The 18,189-nt window shown below is 38.8% G+C and overlaps 1 long non-coding RNA gene and 1 other non-coding gene across 5 annotated transcripts in view; both read left to right on the plus strand.

Moving 5' to 3' along the window:
• Positions 1-18,189, plus strand: part of LOC129397933 (uncharacterized) — a 170,443-nt gene that overhangs the window by 62,215 nt on the left and 90,039 nt on the right. The window lies entirely within an intron of this gene.
• Positions 2,128-2,221, plus strand: TRNAI-UAU (transfer RNA isoleucine (anticodon UAU)). The gene is made up of 2 exons: positions 2,128-2,165; positions 2,186-2,221. It is a non-coding gene; the product is annotated as a tRNA-Ile (tRNA).

Here is an 18,189-nt window from a genome sequence, read left to right on the forward strand (position 1 = left end):
CAATGTAGAGAAAAGGGAACCCTTTTACATTATGAGTGGGAATGCAAATTAGTACCACCTTTATGGAAAACAGCAGTATGGCTGTTCCTCAGAAAATTACAAATAGAACTACCACATGATCCAGCAGTACCTTTTCTGGGTATATACTGTGAAAGTAAAATATCTTGCACCCCCAAAATCACTAGCTAAAAGGAAAATTCAAGCTGGAAACTGCTCAGTGCAAACTTGCCTCCCATTCTATTCAAAGTCATCCCTCTGCTCACTGAGATAGATGCATACTCTGATTGCCTCCTTTGGAAAGGTTTATCAGAAACTTAAAAGTAAGACCTGGCAGCCCCCTCCCTGCTTTGTCCCTGCCTTTCTGGATGGAACCAATGTACTTCTTACATATATTGACTGATGTCTCATGTGTCCCTAAAATGTATAAAACTAAGCTGTGCCCCGATTACCTTGGGCACAGGTAGTCAGAACTGCCTGAGGCTGTGTCACAGGGGTGTGTCCTCAACCTTCGCAAAATAAACTTTCTAAATTAACTGAAACGTGTCTCAAATTTTCAGTGTTCACATCCGCAAAGGAAATGAAATCAGGATCTCGAAGCAATAACTGCATGCCCATCTTCATTGAAACATTATTCACAATAACTAAGATATGGAATCGACCTAAGTGTCTGTCCACCAATGAATGGATAAAGCACATATAGTTTATATACACAATATAATATTATTCATCCTTAATAAAGAAGATCCTGCTGTTTGCAACATGGATGAACCTTGATGTCATTATGCTAAGTGAAACAAGCCAGACACAGAAAGAAAAATACTGCATGATCTCTTATGTGGATTCTAAAAAAGTCAAATACATAGAAGCAGAGTAGAACAGTGGTTACCAGGGGTGGAGACGTATGGAAATGGTTGAGATGTTGGTCAAAGGATACAAAGTTGCAGTTCTATAGGATGAATAAGTCTAGAGATGTAATGCATAGCATAACTATAGTTAACACTGCATTGTGCATTGGAAACTTGCGGAGAGTACATTTCATGCGCTCTCACCACTTACACAAAATAGTAACTGTGAAGAGATGTATTATGTTAATTAGCTTGACTGTAGAAATCATTTCACTGTGTACATGTATCAAAACATCATGTTGTACACCTTAAATATATAGTTTTTATTTTTAAAACACTGTTTGGGATTAAAAGCCCAGCTAATTCTGCCTTAATATCTCATTCTTAACCACAATGTCCACCCATAAGAAAGACGCCCGATACTCCGTGTAAACACACACTCCCCATCTCCCATACAAATTTACCTTCTAGAGAGAGCCCTTTTCCCCAAACTCTGCTCTCAAAACACTCTGAAGCACAAGGTCTTTAGCCTAGTTAGACATTTTCTAAAAAACTTAGTTTAACTCAGCGTAGAGACACCAAGAATTTCAGAGACCCAGTCCTGGGCCTGCTTCAGTTGCTTTAGCCTAGAGTTTCAACTCCCAGGTCCCGGGGAGGGATGCTCCAAGGAAGAAATAGAGGCCCTATTCCAGGGCTGTTTCTCGCAGACTAGCCACAGAAAATGCAGCCCAGCGCCACTTCCTTTCAGTAGCAACACGTTTCCAACACGTTTGTTAAGCGGGAACGGAAGTGAGCGGAAAGGAATGCGTTTGGTAAATCCCACTTTAAGGATTTCGTAATCCTCCCAGGGATTCCCACCACCCGCATTCCACTCGCAGACGGCGGGCCTTCCTCCGACGCTGGGAGAAGGACCCTGGGAGAGGCAAGGGAAGGGCTCCGGAACCAGCGCAGCAGCGGGACGCTAGCCCGCCCACACGGCGGCCACTTGAAGGTCCTCCAGGGAACACCTGAGGCAGTGGGAGCGTCTGCCCTTTCCTAAGTCTCCTTGGAAAGAAGTATTCGCTTTCGTTTCCGCAAACAAAGCATGCTCCGCGCTTTCAGGACCGGTGGCTCCCGTGGAGACCGCAGCGGAACCCAGTCCGCCTTCGCACGCGTCCGGGGGAGAAGCGGCCCCAGAACTAAGGGCGCGCGCCCGAGGAACCGGTGCTGTGACGACCAGAGCAAACACGCCGGATGTTCCTGTGTAGGCCGTGTAAGGAGTGACCGGAAGTAGAAGCTGGGTGCTCCAGTGGCGCAATCGGTTAGCGCGCGGTACTTATATGGCAGTATGTGTGCGAGTGATGCCGAGGTTGTGAGTTCGAGCCTCACCTGGAGCATTGTTTTCCAACCCAAAATAGCATTACTTAAAGTGCCTTTCCCCCTGTAATCCGACTCCATCGTCTTTAACATGTTTGGAATTGTGTACACAGTTTATTGTTATTGGTTTCCTTAGCCTTTTTAGAACCAAGCAACGCCAATTACCAACAAAATCCGTTGCGCCGCAGTGAGTTAGCTACCTTCTATCTCCACTTTGTCCTGCATGTCGATCTCAGGTAAAGAACATCATCTCTTTACATCCTTCTTTCCACTTTGCTCTTAGGATCATCGATCATCGTTCCTCGGGGAGCCCCTGGCACATACTTAGTGCTAAGAAACTCCCATCAGGTGATAAGCATTGAACTCCATTTAAGGAAACTCAAAAGTGGGAAATAGTAAAAGGTTCCTGTCTGATTAAAGCTCTGATTGGGAGGGGTGTGGGGGGACTGATTTCTGACGACAGTGTCCCCTCCAGTATTTTTCCCCCACTTAATTTTACCCTGATAAAAATCAACAGTCATGGAAGATCTAGCAGCTTCTATCAACTGAGAAACAGCACCTGGTGTCCTCAGGCATTCAATTACCTGGACTTGGAAAAGGATGAGTGATAATAGACCCAGAAACCTGAAATCTTTAGAACAGCATTATAAGAATAAGCATATTGTTGTGGCTGAGGTGGGTAGGAAGTAGATAGGGATTTTGACTTTAATATAGGCTTCCTCTCCCTATGACACCTGCAGTTTGCCTGGACATAGCTTTTATCATATGCTTCCCAACTCTTCACCAAGAGAGGGAATTGAACTGAGTAATTGGGAGTTGTTTTCCTAGCTATAAAGATTGCCACAAATCTGAAAGCACATGTGTCCCACTTGGGACACGGAGGTAAGTGGAATTAAGCTGAGCACAGATAACTCTCTCTTGAGGTCTGTATTCCTAAATGGGTCTTCCATGTATCTGGACATTGTCCACTCACAGAGTCTCTCCTGAGAAAGGTTAGCGAGGTCCCGTTCAGGAATGCACCAGATGATAATAAAGTGAACACCTTCTCACTTTGTAGCTCTTGCTAAGCCACTGGAGTACCTTAAAAGCTATCAAAGCATAATCTTCAAATATATATATAGTAACTAATCACCAAATATTTATTTAAGTCACTAATGAGAAAAGGAGGAGTATGGTAAACTGATTGCAATGGCAATAGAAAAGGCTGGTAAAGGTATAGTCAGTGGGGGAAAAATAATGCTGACATGAGATTGCAAGTTTAAGTAAAAAACTAGCTAATGTCCTATGAGGCAGTGAAAACTATGGCCTTTGGAATTATTTTTATCTAAAAGACAGAAACTAGTTGCATCTTTACTGGGTAAAAATCATTCAAAACTTAATATTCTACATAATGACATTTAACCTTGTAATCTATTTTCTAATCATTAGTAAATAGTGACCTCCAAAAGTTCCATTAACTCAGAGGATTACTTGCCCCTTCAGTGGGCTTGTTAGACAATGCTCTAGTATTATTTTGAAAGAGTACTAATATCTTTTTTTTTGCCTTATATTAACTTTTGGATATTTTTTCTGAATAGATTTAGCACCTTAATTCAATTATTTTATCTCTGTTCCTGATCAGTTGAAGGTATTATTGAGTGTCTTCAGACAGTGTTTAAAAAATGGTGACCTTTGCCATAAAGAATTTTTGTGAACTGGCTTAAGCCAGTTTTGTGATACACAACTTTGGGTGCTTTTGGTAGATGTCTGTAGGCAGCTTACTTTATAGTACTTTATACTATACCTTACTTTATAGTATAAAGTAAGGGATAGTTAGCTACAACATACCAACGAGTTATAGTGATAGAAGATCTTCAACAAAATTTTGTACATATATAGTCATTTATTAGAAAGCAAGCAAAAAACAGTCATAAAACCTGTTCTCTAAGCTCAATGAAGTTCCCACGGTTTTGTCATTTGTTTTTGTTGCTGTCATTGTTGTTTTACTAACTCCAAAACTACCTTTCATGAAAGCTTTGCTTGAGGCAAATGCAACATTATTTCAGAGTGAGGATTCAGCCAAACATCTCTAAGAAGAAAACCTCTGGACACAGCAGGACACAGAAATACTGAAATCTCCAGCCTAGGGCACCATCCCTCAAGTTAAAGGCTAGAGCTCATTTAATTTTTATTCCCTTTGAACAGTGTCTCTTAAATATTTAATTCATTTTGGGAACCGCTAATTTACCCAGGGAGACTATATTTCTAATATTTTTTTCCCTTCACTCTAGCAGATGCCACATAGTGTAGAGATAAGCTCTCTCTGTCATTCTCTGTCAAAATTGTAAAATCATAAGCAAATAAATAATCACGGTTGCTTCAAGTTACTACATTTGAGCATAGTATTTTAAGCCACTGCATTTGAGATGGTTTGTTATACAGCAATAGATAACTAAAAAACGAAGTCCCTTGATTTAGACTTGGCCACTCAACTTGCTTGGCCAATGGAATGGGGTAGAAGTGATGGTGTGCTTATTCCCAGCCTGGGCCTTAAAGGGCTTTGCCTATTTCCACTTGCCTTCTTGTACCTCTGCTATTGTCATAAGAAAAACAAACCCCAGGTCACCCACCGGTCTGAAGAGGAGGATGAGAGACAAAGAAAAAAGTTGTCTGGCTGCCTCTGCTGTCTACAGATTGAAGAAGATCCATCCAGCTGAGCCCAGCCTAGACCAGCTGACTTCTCCAATAAGCCTGTATGAAATAAATGCTTATTGTTATGTGACCTTGAGCTTTGAAGATAGTTTGTTATGCAATAATTGTTGATTCTTTCACCCTGTCTTTGTTGAACTGTTATAGACGTCTTAATAGGAGTTCACAATTCAGTTATTCCGGCATGATCACAAACTCATTAGGAATAGAACAGAGAATATGAAAAGCATCTGTTTTAGTTCATTTTGTGTTGCTATAACAAAATACCTAAGACTGGGAAGTTTATAATGAACATAAATTTATTGGCTCATGGTCTTGGAAGCAGGGAAGTTCAAAATCAAGGGACTAGCATCTGGCGAGAGACTTCTTGTTGCCTCACCTTATGGCAGAAGGTCAAAGAGTGGGTGGTGGGGGGCAGGGGAGAGAACAAGAGGGGGCAGAACTCTTCATTTTATAAGAAACTCAGTCCTAAAATAATGGCATTAATCCACTCATGAGGGTGGAGCCCTCATAATTTAAACACTTTTTAAAGATCCCACTTTCCAATACTGCCCCACTGGGGATCAAGTTTCCAACACACCAACATCACTTTATCCATATTTTCCCATCAATATTTACCCTACCCTTTCTGGAGAATAAAAGGGAAGCAAGCAAATTTCATGTCCTTTGCAAAATTGTGGTCTGTAACCTCAAAGCCTATGGGTAACCTTAGGCCTAATAACTCCCTCATCCACCCAGGGCTGTTTTTGCATAATTTCCCCTATCTCCTTAATAGCCAAACTCCATGATAATGCTTCATTCTCAGCAGATAATCTTACCTTTTACTTCACAAAGAATCTAGAACCTCCTCTGATTTACATTATTCCCCTCTTCTTTACATACATTTATAATTCATCAGCATCAGTTACCAGCTTTATTGCTTGCCTGATTTTTTAGAGATGTCTCTCTGCTCATTAAAGACTAAACTCTTCATCTGCACCTCCAAATGCCAACTCCCCATGATGACTTAACCTTAAAATAAAATATGTATAAACACACAGTCTGTCCTCTTTGAATGGACATACACACTCACACTCTGCATGATCCAAAGATCTACACGTCTACTCTCAAGAGACTGCTCTTTTTTACTCCTTCCCTTCAACATGTACTTCCAGAAAGAGAAACCTAAGTGAATGCCTTTCCTTTCCTTACAGTCTTCAACCCACTGCAATCTGGCATCCACCCATCATTTTACCAACTGCTTTGTTAAGGCTACTGAGATGACATCCTCACCAAGACATTTTTAGACTTTTTTTTCTAAATTGTACTCAACTGTATTTGATGGTTGACTAATCTTTTGTAGGTGAGATTTTACTCCTTGGTATCTCCAATTCTCCAGTTCTTTCAGCTCTCCCCTTTCCTTTGTAAATATGAGTATTCCCCCCAAGATTCAGTCATTGGTCTGCTTTTTAATCTTAAGCTAAATTAAATCTATACTGATGAATTTCAGAGATATGTAACTTGCTAAAATTTTGTGTATTTCTTTTATGTATGTAAACCACTGCACAAGATTAAGAATCATGAATCTATATTACATAATATTCATTGTTTAAGTTACATTCTATACCAATATTCAGGAGAGCCATCTTCCTGTGCTCCAAATTCTTATTTCTGACTCACTTCTTGATATCTTCACTTGCACATTCCACATTGCATTACTGAGGGTTTTCCAGAGAAACAGAACCAACTAGAGATTTTATATATACGTATAGAGAGATAGGTAGATAAATAGATTGGCATTTATTTCAAGATAGTGGCTCACATGATTGTGGGAGCTGGCAAGTACAAAATCTGCAGGGTAGGCCAGCAGACTGAAGACTCAGGAAAGTGTTAATGTTGCAGCTTGAGCCTGAAGGCATCCTGGAGCAGAATTCCCTCTTCCTCGGGAAACTCCAGTCTCTTTCTCGTAAGGCCTTCAATTGGATTAGATGAAGCCCGCCCATGTTATAGAAGGTAATCTGCTTTACTTAAAGTGTACTAATTAAAATGTTAATCTCATCTAAAACATGTGTTCACAGCAACATCTAGACTAGCATTTAACCAAATGTCTGGGTACCATATCCCAGCCAAGTTGAAGTGTAAAATGAACCATCACATACAGGTATTTCAAAATTAATATGTCTAAACTTTACCTATAATATTCTCCCTGAAACCTGCTCTTCTCCACTATTCATTTCCTCAGTAAATTACCACAGTCCTACCACTGAAGATGGAAACTTAGACCTTCCACAGCCCTCTTCCTTTATATTCAATTGTTCACTAAATTCTGTCATTCCTACTTTCTTCACTGAGGTTACCTTTTTTTTTTTTTTTCCCCAGAGGCAAGGTCTCGCTCTGCCACCCAGGCTGGAGTTCAGGGGCACAATCATAGTTCACTATAACCCCCAACTCCTGGGCTCCCATGATCTTCCTGCCTCAGCCTCCCCAATGGCTAGGACTACAGAACTGTGCCACAGAGAGACGGAGTCTTGCTATGTTACCTAGGCTGGTCTTGAACTCATGGCCTCCAGTGATCCTCCTGCCTCAGCCTCTCAAAGTGCTAGAATTATAGGCATGAGACATCATGCCCAGTCTGAGTTTATCTTCTGCCATTCTTTTCTCCCTAGGTTTGTCACCACCATACATTCCTTCTTTCTGTTTTTCTAACACCCCAAGCTCATTCCTGCCTCAGGCCCTTTAGTGTTGGTATTCCCTGTGCTTTCAAGCCTTATCCTATTACAAAGGTGGTGCTAACATGTCAGAATTTTTTAATCATTTGAGTCATAGCTCAACTGTCGCCTCTTTAGAGAGGCCTTTACTGACTACTCCTTATTTTGTTAACAGCTTCATTGAGGTATAATTTACATACCATAAAATTCACTAATTTTAACTGTACAATTTAATGATTTTTAGTAAACTTACAGAGTAGTGCAATTATCATTATGAGTCAGTTTTAGAACACTTACATCTCCCCAAAAGAGAGATTTCCAACCTCTCCTTCATGCCTATTTACAGTCAATTTTACCTCCAACCCCAGGCAAGCTTTAATCTACTTTCTGTCTCTGTAGATTTGCATTTTCTGGACATTTTGTGTAAATGAAATAAGTAATATGTGGTCTTTTGCATCTGGACACTTTCACTTAACATAATGTTCTTGAAGTTCATCAGTGTCGTAGCAGGTATCAGTAATTTGTTACTTTTTATTGCTAAGCAGTATTTCATTGTATGGATATACCCCTTTTACCTATCCATTTACCAGTTGATGGACATTTGGATTGCATCCATCCATATTTTGGCTTATATGAATAATACTGCTATGAACATTTGCATACAAATTTTTGTGTGACATGTTTTCATTTCTCTTGGATACCTGGGAATAGAATTGCAGAGTCATATGATAAATTTATGATTATCTTAAAGGAACTGTTTTCCAAATAGGCTGCTCCATTTTACATTTCCACGAGCACTAGATGAGGGTTCCAGCTTTTCCACATTCTCACCAACCTTGTTATTGTCTGTCTTGTGTTTTTTAAAAAATAGCCACGCAGGTGGGTATGAAGTGGTACTCATTGTGGTTGTGAACTGCATTGTCCTAATGACTAATGATGTTGAGATTTTTTTCATGTGCTTAATACCCATTCTTATGTCTTCTTTGGTGAGCTATTAGAATATTTTCCCAGTTTTAAATTAAGCTTTTTTCCTATTGAGTTATAAGAGTTCCCTATATATTCAGGATGCAAGTTCTTTATCAGATATATGATTTTTAAATGTTTTCCCTTAGTCTGTGGCATGGCTTTTCATTTTCTTAATGGTGCTTTTAAAAGTGCAAATGGTTTTAATTTTGATGAAGTCCATTTATCAATTTTTGGTTTTTTATGAATTGTGATTTTAGTATATATCTAAGACCTTTTTGCCTAATTTAGCATCATGATGATTTTCTCCTATTCTTTCTTCTAAATGTTTCATAAACTCTTATAGTTAGGTCTTCTATCCATTTTGAGTTAATGTTTTATGTGGTGTGAGTTAAGGGTCTAAATTTATCTTTTTTGTTGTTGTTGTTGCATGTGAATATCCAATTATCCCAGCAGTATTCGTTAAAACAAAACAAAACAAAACAACTGTTTTTATTTTGTTTTGTTTTTTTCCCAACTGCCTTGGCAACTTTGTTGAAAATGAATGGAACACAAAGGTAAGAGTTTACTTCTAGACTCTCAATTCTGTTCCATTTATCTACCTTTATGCTAGGCTATACTGTCTTGATTCCCTCAGCAGATGATCTTCCATTTTAAAACCTGAAAGTTTAAGTTCTTAGCTTTTGTTCTTCTTTTTGCAAGCTGCTTCCACTCTTCTGGATCCTCCACAGTTTTAAGTAAATTTTAAGATACACTTGCCAGTTTTTGCAGGATTTCTATAAGAATTGCATTGAATCTATATGGTAATTTAAGAATTGCCACCTTAACAATATGGGTCATACTGAGTCTTTTAATCCGTGTTCATGTTCCATGAACATGGACTACGTCTTCATTTATTTAGATCTTTCATAATTTCTCTCAGCAATATTTTATAGTTTCCAGCAAAGGGCTTTATACATATTTTGTTATATTCATTCTTAAGAATTATATTCTTTTTAATGCTATTGTGAATAGAATTGTTTTCTTAATTTCATTTTTAGGTTGTTCATTGATAGTATATAGAAATACAGTTGATTTTTAGATATTGATCTTGTATCCTTCAACCTTGCTAAAACTATTTTATTTGTTCAATGTATGTGTGTGTGTGCATGTGTGAGTGTGTGTGTATGTGTGTATTTCCTGAAATTTTTGGCATATAGGATGTCATCTGTGAATATAGATGATTTAATTTCTTTCTCTCAAGTAAGTATGCTTTCATTTCTTTTTCTCTCCTGATTGTACAAGCTAGAATATACAGTGCAATAGTGAACAAAAGTGGCAAGAGGAGACATAGTTGATCTGTTCTCAGTCTTAGGGAGAAAGCATTCAGTCTCTTATTATTAAGTATGACATTAACTTCAGGTTTTTCATAAAAGCCCTTTATTAGCTTATAGAATGTCCTTATATTCCAAGTTTAATGAGATTTTTTACAAGGAATAGGGATTGGATTTTGCTAAGTGCTTTGTATCTGTTGAGATGATCAGTGATTTTTTTTAGCTTTCTATTAATATGGTGCTTTATTTTCAGATATTAAACCAACTTTACATTCCTGAAATAAATTCCACTTAATCATGTTCCACTTAATCATGGTGTATAATACTTTTTATATATTTCTGGATTTTGTTAATGTTCAGTTGATGGTTACTGCACTTATCTTCATGAAGAATATTAGCCTGTAGTTTTTTTTTTAATTAGGTCTTTGTGGCTTTTCCATATATATGTGTGTGTGTGTGTATATGTGTATATATATGTGCGTATATATATGTGTGTATATATGTGTGTATATATACACACATATGTGTGTATATAATACATATATGTGTGTATATAATACATATATGTGTGTATATAATACATATACACACATATATGTATAGATATACGTGTGTGTGTGTGTGTGTGTGTGTGTATATATATATATTTGTTTGTTTGAGACAGAGTCTCACTCTGTCACCCAGGCTGGAGTGCAGTGGCGCGATCTCGGCTCACTGCAAGCTCCGCCTCCTGGGCTCGAATGATTCTTCTGCCTCAGCCTCCTGAGTAGCTGGGATTACAAGTGTCTGCCACCACACCCAGATCGTTTTTGTGTGTTTTAGTAGAGATGGGCTTTCACTATGTTGGCCAAGCTGATTTCTAACTCCTGACCTCAGGTGACCCACCCGCTTTGGCCTCCCAAAGTGCTGGGATTACAGGCATGAGCCAATGTGCCCAGCCAGCTTTTCCATATTTAATATAAATATTTTGTATTCTAAATGCATAAATATATGAATATTTATGGATTTCCTATTGCCACTCTTTCTCTTCACTTTTACTCTGGCTTCTCTATTTCCTTGTGTATTTTGAATTTTTGAATGTGAGCATCTACCATTGCACTGTATCTGTGGAAATTCTCTAATACCTGGGTTGAAGTTTCATGCTTCAAAAAGGATTTTCTTTGCTTAAGGTATTGTAGACCATATAAAAAATAAAAATAAAACAAAATTTAAAATAAAAAACAAACATCATGAAATCATATTAAGGCCAGTGTATTAGTTTACTAGGGTTGCCATAACAAAGTACCACAGTCTGGGTGGCTTAAACAATAGAAATTATTTTCTCACAATTCTGGAGGCTAGAAGTCTGGGATCAGGATTGGTTTCTTTTCAAGCTTCTCTCTGATTTATAGATGGTTGTCCCCTCCTTCCTGTATCTTCATGTGGTTTTCCCTCTTTGGGTGTCTGTGTCCTAATCTCTTTTATAAGGGGACATCATTTATATTGGATTAGAACCCATCTTAATAACCTCATTTTGCCTTAATTACTTTTTTTTTTGAGTCGGAGTCTTGCTGTGTCACCCAGGCTGTAGTGCAGTGGTATGATCTCTGCTCACTGCAACCTCCACCTCCCGGGTTCAAGCAATTCTCCTGCCTCAGCCTCCCAAGTAGCTGGGATTGCAGGCCCCCACACCATGCCCAGCTAATGTTTTGTGTGTTTTAGTAGAGATGGGGTTTCACCATGTTGGCCAGGCTGGTCTTGAACTCCTGACCTAAGATGATCCTCCCTCCTCGGCCTCCCAAAGTGCTGGGATTACAGGCATGAAGCACCACATCCAGCCCTTAATTCCCTCTTTAAAGACCCTACCTATCTCCAAGTATAGTCACATTCTGAGGTACTGGGCATTAGGACTTCAACATGTGAATTTTGGGGAACATAATTCAGCCTGTAATAGCTAGCTTATGCGTACAAAAACTTACGGGGGAGATTTTTCTTCTCAAACAAGCAAATGAGTCAAGATAAGAAAGTTTCCTTTATATCCCCTTCTGTACAATAGGTTATCTTTATTCATTCTTATTCTACAATAATATCCCTTTGAAGTTGCAGATTTTTGTGGGATTCCCCTTTAAATTCTCTTTCTTTAGTGTTCCCTAATTTATCTTTATTCAACTATACACTATGTAGTTCCCAAAGCATAGACTTCAGGGGACTACAGTGTTAGGTAGAAACCTTCAGGGTAACACTTGTCTTTTGCCCTCATTTTCTTCCAAACTTTCTGATTTTACCTCTTTTGTGGGTCTTAAGGATTATCCCTTCTATACAAAGCCAAAAATGTATGCAAAAATACTTACATTTTTATCCAAAATTAGGCTGTTTCAATTTGGGGATTGTATATAGTATTTATTCCACAAAACATCAAGAAATATCTAAACTTATAAAAGAATTTCATTTAATTTAACCCAAAATTTTGGTTAGCACAATATAGAGGATGGTAAAGAGGATATAATCCATCTCATTGCAAGCACAGAAATACTAATTCTTATTGTTTTCATAGAATCCTGAAATAAGCATCTAATGCAGGCTTCCCTACCAATCTGGAGAATAAGTAGGGAATTCCCTCAATGACTCATAATTGTTCATTTGACTGTCTATCATTGCTCACATTGCAATTCCTGAGCCTCCACAGGCATTGAGATGTGACTACATGCTTTCCGCTTATCAGTACTCTCTTATTCTCACACTTCAGATTGCTGTTATGTTTTCCATCTCACTCTATTAGATGCATCTGCTCTCTGTTTTCAAAAAAAATACTAAAATATTTTACCTACCCTACTGCTACTCCATTATCCTTACCTTTTACTGCTGATTGCTTTTTAGTTCCATTACTACCATTTTAATGTGGATTATGAGGGGGAAAAAAGGAATAAATATGTTTTTAGCCTTATTCAACTGACAGGCCTTTAATTTTATAGACTAAAAGTAATAGTGGATAAAATTTAGTAATAAACTTAAAGAATATTATTTTTAAAGTATTTTTTGTAAATAATCAGGGCACATGTATTATTATATTGAAATTTTCCTAAGGTTGCAGTTTGAGTTTAACACGAAGAATAGTGCGGAATTACACTATTCTTCATATACAGAAACAAAAGTGAGACCTTTTGTGTATTTTCTTTCCTGTCAGCATTATCTTGATTCATAAAGATGAAAGAGTCTGCATTTATGTCTTTTCTTATGGTTGTTTTCTGCCACAAATTCATGATATGCTTCATGCCAAGGGTCACACCTATCTTTGCCCGAATTTATGAAGAATTGATCATAGTGTCATTAGAAGCAATGTCATATCATTGTGGAACAACTATCCTTTCCTCAAGGAAATTATTGTCCTAAGAGATTGAAAATTAAACTAATAAAATGCAGGGTTATTTATTGTTGCTATAGTGCTCTGACTAAAGAATGTTGGCTGGGAATGTTTTATGAGCACTGAGATACTGGCCTAAAGTCAGTAATTTCCATCTGATACTGACATTCCTTCAATGTCCAGACAGCACAGTGCCCAGAAACCCCAGGTCTACCCCAACTGTGCCAAAAGAAGTAGTACCCTGTAGAAGTAGTAGAAAACCGTAACATCACAATGCCTGCTCAGCCCTGAGGATTCAAGTCCATGTCAATACTTCACTTGCTCCTGTCTTAACTCACGCAACATTCCCCAACTCACCTCATACCTTCCTGTCTACACACACCTTCATCATGGCTTTTGATTTAAGTATTTATTGCAGCTAAGCTTCATTTCCTTATCCTTTGTGTCTAACCTGAGTCTGTATTAATGACTAAATAATTAATTCAGTATCATGATAGATCAGCCACTCTGCCAGACAATTTAGATTTTTTTTTTTTTTAGACAGAGCTCAGATAAAGAAAAGCTTTTGAGGACAGGTTTTTGTATTTCCAGGAACACAGATGGAGAACAGTCTTTACCCTTGTATTTTCTCTCAAAGTCTTATTCATTCTGAAGTGAGTGATCAAATGGGAGTTATCCATCACATAGTTCTCCACGTAAACAGCTAGTTGCCTGATTAAATTATCTTGAGGAAAGGAATGTGTCCCAGTAAAAGTAATATTCCCTAGTCAACTTTGCATTTAGAGATGGCCAAGTAATATAATTTTACCAATCTATTCAAATATTTTATGGGGATGTCTGCAAAAGTTTTGTTTTCCTAAATTATGTATGTTTGTAGTCTCTCTTTATAATCTCTTTTTCTTTGTTACTTCATCCTTTTTCTCTGTACTTAGAATGCTGGTTAAATAACTGAGCAATAATTGTGCCAGCCAGAAGATAAAAGCCATATTACAGGAATGACGGAATGGGAGGCCAGAAAGAATCTTGTCTTTACAATTTCCTGGAACCCCTGAACAAGCCTTAGATTGCCTAGTACCAGGATTCTTCTTAAAATAAAAAGTAAATCTATTTTTAAAGCCTTGATTAAGTTAATACTCTGACATACGCAGGCAAAAGCAATCCCTAAAGTATACACCCTTAGTTCCTGGAGGAATCATTGCAGAAAGTAATTTCCCCCAGTTTCCTAGGTGAGCACTCCAGCATTTAGCAATGCAGACATCTCTGCTGATCAGCACAAAGGGGCTGAGACTGGCATAACCAAACATTAGAAATGGTTTAATAATTAACACAGCAGAATCATTTGTCAAGATGGAACCTATATAGAAGGAGAAAATAAAATCAGCCCAATAAAAGAAAAGGAAACAGGTCATGAGAATGAAAGTACTTTAAGTAGCTCTGACCTCTGGGCTGGAATTATTTGCAAACCTGGAGCTCTGAAGGTAGGAGACACAATTGTGATATTTATACAGATGATAAGCCACGTACCCACTGCTCCAGCCCATGAGACTCTGAAAGATGATATCCCAAAGAGCCATAAAAGTGAGAAAAACCACCTAACTATTTGCTTAGATGGTAGCATATAGCAATAACTAATATGTGGTCTAATTTCAGACCTATTCATGCTATTAACTGCTCTAATGTAGTAGAGCAAGTTGGAGCTTATCAGAACATTAAAGATCCAAAAGAGGAAGAGATAAGGGAGAACTTGCCATGCAATCCGTAGTTTGAGCTTTCTCCACAAGGTGGTCCTGGGACTGATGGTGATGGCCTAGACCATGCTGAGGAGACAGGTGGTGCAGATGGAAAGGCCCCAAGCAACCCTCCCTAAATAAACTGAAGTTTTACAACCAACATTACCTAGGAAGTTTCTAAAATTAAAAACTGCAGTTATATTTCTGCTACTTATGCTATAAATAATGATTACATTTGAGAAAACCAAAGGAAGAAGGATAAGTTCTATGTGCTTTTTCTCAGAACTCATGACAAAAGAATATACATGTCTTACAAATATAAGGAAGTTTCCCACAAATCCAGGTCCAGTAAGGAAAAGGAAGACTATTCCCTGGATGAGGTTACTCTAAATAATCTTCTGACATCATGGACAGAGCCAGAAAAAAAACTTTTGAGAAGCACAAATAAAGATGACATATTTCAGGTCTGTGGCTTTTATCTGTGTTAATTTCAGTGAAAAGACCAGTTTCAATTATGAAATATATAAGTGTACATGATTCTGTCCTAGCAAACCCCTCATCTCATTTTTTGATCTCTTTCTTCTTTTCTTCTTGCTGCTATTGATACAGAGATAACTACAATTTAAACATAAACTCCATACTCGTACACATTCACCTGCCTTTCCAAGAGATCCTTCTATGTATTCCTCATGTCTAAAATTTACACAACAATTTATCCCCAGACAAGAGCTAAGCAAAGGGCAACATCACTTTGTCAATTTCTAAGCCATGATCCTGGGTATCATCTTCCATGTCTCCTCCCTTTCATTATGTACATTTGATAAATTACCTTGCTCTAGTGGACTGAATTTCTGCCCCACTTAGATCCTCTTTACCAGCCTTTAGACAGTCATCCCTCAAATGAGGAGCAAACCAAGAATCACAGCTTCTCCAAAGAATTGTACTTGGCCAAATGAGAGGAGTTTCACAGGAAAGGCCATGTGGCTTACTCCTCTCCCCAAACCCCGTGGGTAGACCTTGGCCAATAACTAACACGGAAGTAGGGGAGTAGAAAAGTCCAGTCCCTTGCCTGAAGGTGGGACTAACTCCATGGTAACATTTGTCCTCCCAATCTTCCATGTGGATGGGATCAGATGGAAGCTAATTATTTTTTCTCCTGCCTATCCTGTTTTACTCTCCACTTCTCCTGAGAACACTTGTAGTGAACCCTTATAATTTTATGTTGCCTCACCATCCATTTAAAATATAAGTTAGACCTTCTTATACTAGCAGGGTTCAGTCACCCTTGACACAGTTTCCAGCTCTATCTATCCCCTCCCCATGCCCAGTTCCTCAATGTGGTTTCTCCAGATATCTGCTTTATTCAACTGCTCCCCAGTGACCACCTCCCGATGGGACAGCTAAATGCAGCCTGTTTCACTGGCACCACTGACCCTCACACCTCGCATAGACTGTACAGATATGCCCAGTGACCACCTTTCAGTCACTATGACTTCATCTCCTGGAATTCTTTCCTACGTGCTTTAAACCCATCAATTAAAACTCTCCAAAAAAAAAAATCTGTTTAGATAACACCCTGGACCCAATAAAGGCATTGGTCCACAGGTGCCTTTCTCTCTCTCCCTTCCTTTGCTCCCTGATCTTTGTGTGTGTGGCCTCCAGGTGTACCATGTATCCCTCAGAAGTATAAGAACCAAAACTTCTTACACTTTCACATTGTGGTTGTGTCATTGAAGCCATGCCTGCAATCTGACTCCTGACAGGAAGGCTGCTGAAAGGGACCCATGCAGGTGGATCACCTGCTGGTGCTCTTTTGTCCAGGCTTCTAGTGGCTGCTGGGGACAGTGGCTACCAGCTAAGTTGATGGAGAAACTCTAAGGGTTTCATTCAAAAAAGCACTCCTCCAATAAATCATCAGAAAGAGTCTCCATCTCAGGGTCTGGTTCTATGGACTCCAGGCAAAGACACATGTCTTACTGATTCTATCTTCTGACTGTTGTCAAACCTAGCAAATTTCTCAATTAGAAATGCCCCATCCTGTAGGTCAAACCACTCTAATAATTCACATTGTGATTTGTATAACCACTTTATAAATGGTGTCTCCTCTTCTGTTTATTCTCCTATGTTATAGTCAGAATGAGCTTTTGAAATAGAAATATATTCCTTTTGCTTTCTTCTTGTTTTTTTTGTTTTGTTTTGTTTTGTTTTTTCTAATACTCTAAGTTCTGGGATACACGTGCAGAACGTGCAGGTTTGTTACATAGGTATACATGTGCCATGGTGGTTTGCTGCACCAATCAACCTGTCATCTACATTAGGTATTTCTCCTAATGCTACCCCTCCCCTTGCCCCTGACCCGCCAACAGGCCCCGGTTGTGATGTTCCCCTCCTTGTGCCCATATATTCTCATTTTTCAACTCCCACTTATGAGTGAGAACATGCAGTGTTTGGATTTCTGTTCCTGTGTTAGTTTGCTAAGAATGATGATTTCCAGCTTCACCCATGTCCCTGCAAAGGATATGAACCCATTCTTTTTTATGGCTGCATAGAATTCCATGGTGTATATGTGCCACATTTTCTTTATCCAATCTATCATTGATGGGCATTTGGGTTGGTTCCAAGTCTTTGCTATTGTGAATAGTGCTGCAATAAACATATGTGTGCATGTGTCTTTATAGTAGAATGATTTATAATCCTTCGGGTATATACCCAGTAATGGGATTACTGGGTCAAATGATATTTCTGGTTCTAGATCCTTGAGGAATTGCCACACTGTCTTCCACAATGGTAGACATTGTGATGGAGTCTTGCTCTGTTGCCCAGGCTGGAGTGCAGTAGCAGGATCTCAGCTTGCTGCAATCTCCGGCTCCCAGGTTCAAGCCATTCTCCTGCCTCAGCCTTTTAAGCAGCTGAGATTACAGGCATGCGCCACCACACTGGCTAATTTTTGTATTTTTAGTAGAGACAGGTTTCACCATGTTGGCCAGGCTGGTCTCGAACTCCTGACCTCAAGTGATCTGCTTGCCTCAGCCTCCCAAAGTGCTGGAATTACAGGTGTGAGCCACTGTGCCTGGCCTGCTTTGCTTCCATATAGCTTCACATGTCAACCTTAATTCTATTTGTCCTTCACAATTTGACATCATTTCCTTATTAAGCTTATTTTTGAATTACTTTCAACTCTCCTCAAACAAGAGTAAGATTGGAACTTACCTTGCCAGAAGAATATGCATAAGCTCCCTAAACTGATCTCTTGCCCAACCACTGCCC

This window comes from Pan paniscus, chromosome 5 (assembly GCF_029289425.2).
Source record: "Pan paniscus chromosome 5, NHGRI_mPanPan1-v2.0_pri, whole genome shotgun sequence".
NCBI classification, from domain to species: domain Eukaryota; kingdom Metazoa; phylum Chordata; class Mammalia; order Primates; family Hominidae; genus Pan; species Pan paniscus.